This window comes from Suncus etruscus, chromosome X (genome assembly GCF_024139225.1).
Source record: "Suncus etruscus isolate mSunEtr1 chromosome X, mSunEtr1.pri.cur, whole genome shotgun sequence".
Classification (NCBI taxonomy): Eukaryota; Metazoa; Chordata; class Mammalia; order Eulipotyphla; family Soricidae; genus Suncus; species Suncus etruscus.
The window spans coordinates 5,119,960-5,123,204 of NC_064868.1; the positions used below are offsets into that span (position 1 = coordinate 5,119,960).

The 3,245-nt window shown below is 36.8% G+C and overlaps 1 non-coding gene across 1 annotated transcript; it reads left to right on the forward strand.

Annotated features, from left to right (window-relative positions):
• Nucleotides 1–1,264: 1,264 nt before the first annotated feature.
• LOC125999770 (small nucleolar RNA SNORA51) lies at nt 1,265–1,397 on the forward strand. Its single transcript, XR_007492241.1, has one exon. It is a non-coding gene; the product is annotated as a small nucleolar RNA SNORA51 (small nucleolar RNA).
• Nucleotides 1,398–3,245: the final 1,848 nt, after the last annotated feature.

The window sequence follows — 3,245 nt, forward strand, 5'->3', positions numbered from 1 at the left end:
AAGACTTGGGACATTGGGGGTGGGAATGTTGCACTGGTGAAGGGGGGTGTTCTTTACATGACTGAAACCTAATAACAATTATATTTGTAATAAGATGCTTAAATAAAGATATTATAAATAAAAAGAAAGGGATGGAGGAGGCTACCTTTCATTTGGAAATAAACACACTAAAATGTATAACTATTGAGGTATTAAACATACAAAGAAAATATAGATGTCCACATTAAGTCTTTTGAGATATTCTTGGGTGGTTAATGTCCAGAGCACATTTCGTTTCACAGAGTGGTTTTGTTGAGTTTGAGAAATAATTTTTAGCAGTAAGGAATCAGGTAGTGTCCTTGAGCTGGAGGTCCTTCTGGAACTGAACCTGGTAGCATGCAACAGTCCACATTTAGGGGGGTGATAAAAAGGGCAACATAGAATGAATCAGCAGGAGCAGAGTGTGCAGCTTCTTTTCAGGACACAAGATGTGGGTCTGAGAGGGTGTCCTTTCACATTGAAAGCTGAGCGGTGGCTTATTGGAGCAGACAATAGTTCTCTGTACCTAGTGAGTTGAGAACTAAGGGTTATAGAGGTTAAATAGGGAGGAATAATGGATCAGGACTGGGAAGATGCAAGGATAAGAGTTATGAAAGAGGAGAGGAGGGATAATATATGAGGAACTATATACAATATAGGCATTAATTGTTTACAATATAGATTAGGCAGACATAGGGGATTCCACTGTATGCAAACTCATGCCCACTTATAGATAGACATTAGAGATCTATTCATAAGTTTTGTTGGAGATTTTATATATAGATATTAGAGATCTATTCATAAGTTTTTGTTGGAGGTCTGACCCTCATAGGATGGATCTGAATACTTAATAAGTAATTGAGTTGAGAAATATTATGCAGCCATCAGAAGAGATGAAGTCATAAAATTTTCCTATACATGGATGTATATGGATTCTGTTATGCTGAGTGAAATAAATCAGAGGGAGAGAGATAAACACAGAATGGTCTCACTCATCTATGGGTTTTAAGAAAAATGGAAAACATTTGTGTAATGATTCTCAGAGACAAAATAAAGGCGGACTGGAGGGTCCAGCTCCTGACATGAAGTTCACCACAGGGATTGTTTACTGCAGTCACAGAAATAATTACACTGAGAACTATCATAACAAAATGTGACTGAATGAGGGAAGTAGAAAGCCTGTCTAGAGTACAGGCCTGTGTGGAGTGGGGAAGAAGGACACTTGGGATATTGGTGATGGGAATAAGGCCTCCCAATTCTTATCATAGTCTGTGTTCTTTACACTGACTGTATAGAAAGAGGAGGTACAGTAAATGCACCCCATATAAACCTCAACCCAGGCCCTTTGCCTGGTCTGTATTGTAAATTTGGGGACAAAAAAGAGTTGAGAAAATATAAAAATAGCTAGAATATAGATGAGGAGAGAAAGATAAAAAGAGTAAGAGGGGAAAAATAAAAAAAATAAGTAAAAAAATTGGACCTGAGTTGGAACCTTCCAACCTCAGAGTTGAAATGTTTTCAGATTTCTAGGCACTTCATCAATGACAGGGGTGAACTTTGGTAAATGAATCTTTTAGGGGTTATAATGTAGCTGGAGCATATTAGAATAAGCATAATTTTTACATCTAGAGTACTAAGCAATATGGTAATGAGCACTATAAGAGATGTTAACTCTATGTATTACCATCCGCCATGTCCTGTGCATCAAGGTTCCTTTACTAAAAAGAAACTGACAGCATGGGCTTCATGATTTAATAGTAACATATGTTGAACTGAAGAAGAAAAAGAAGAAGAAGAAGAAGAAGAAGAAGAAGAAGAAGAAGAAGAAGAAGAAGAAGAAGAAGGAGGAGGAGGAGGAGGAGGAGGAGGAGGAGGAGGAGGAGGAGGAGGAGGAGAAGGAGAAGGAGAAAGAAGAAGACAGAAAAGTTGGAAAGAGGAAGATAAAAAGAAAAACAGATAAAAAGAAATCAAAAAAAGAAAGATAAAGAAGGAAAAGGGATAATAGTAATTTGCATAAATGTACTCGAGAAGTAGGGTCGATAACATAAGTTTGAGGTGCACAGTTGTCTGGTCCAGTGGTTTCAATGGTTGTATGCTTTGGTCCTAAAAGAATATATAATCCAAAGAAAATGGTTAAATTTGAGTATTTTTTCAAGCCATTTTCATAATGAGCACTGTATATGGAGTCTAGGTTGAAAAATTAGGGTGTCCATCCTATATCTGCAAGAACCACTGTCAACAAAGAAACAAAAGAGTTATTTTATCTCAAATATAATTAAGGTATTAAAACATATTGATGGGCCGGCGAGGTGGCGCTAGAGGTAAGGTGTCTGCCTTGCAAGCGCTAGCCAAGGAAGGACTGCGATTCAATGCCCCCGCGTCCCATATGGTCCCCCCAGCCAAGGGCAATTTCTAAGCATTTAGCCAGGAGTAACCCCTGAGCATCAAACAGGTGTGGCCCGAAAGACAAAAAAAAACAAAAACAAAACAAAACAAAAAAAACAACAACAACATATTGATAGTAAGCACTGCAGCAGGAGTTTCTGGCTTCCAGTCATATTCCAAACATGGTTCTGCGGATAAATGCATTAGAACATTATTGTAGGCATTTTAATTGAGAGCTTGATTGAACAACAATTGCTCTAAACAGGTTTCTGTTGTTGCTTGTTTCTTTATGGTATAAAAGATAGTGTTTTCCCTCTTCCTCTTGATTTGATTGCTTCTTCTTGCTATACTGTGCTATCTATGGCATTCAGTGTTTCTACCATTAGACCATTGTGTTTCTTCATGAAGTTTATGTATATATGGTATACATAATAGATGCCTCAAATAAGTGCTATCATTCTGTATGTATACTTCTTCTGGCTTAATTCATTTGCATAATTTTTAGTTCCATCCATGTTGCTGAAAATTGCATAATTTATCGTTTCTTACTGCCATTGTGTATATGTACCATATCGTCATGATATTAATCTGTTGTTGGACAATAGGTTGATTTCAATTCTTGGCTATAGTACTGAGTGCTGCAATGGATAGTGGTGTGCATATATATATATATATATATATATATATATATATATGGCTGCTCATATATGGTGTGCATATATATATATGGCTGCTCATATATGGTGTGCATATATATATATATATATATATATATATATATGGCTGCTCAATTCTGAGTTTACTGAGCACCCTCCATACTGTTTTCCATAGGGGTTGGACTA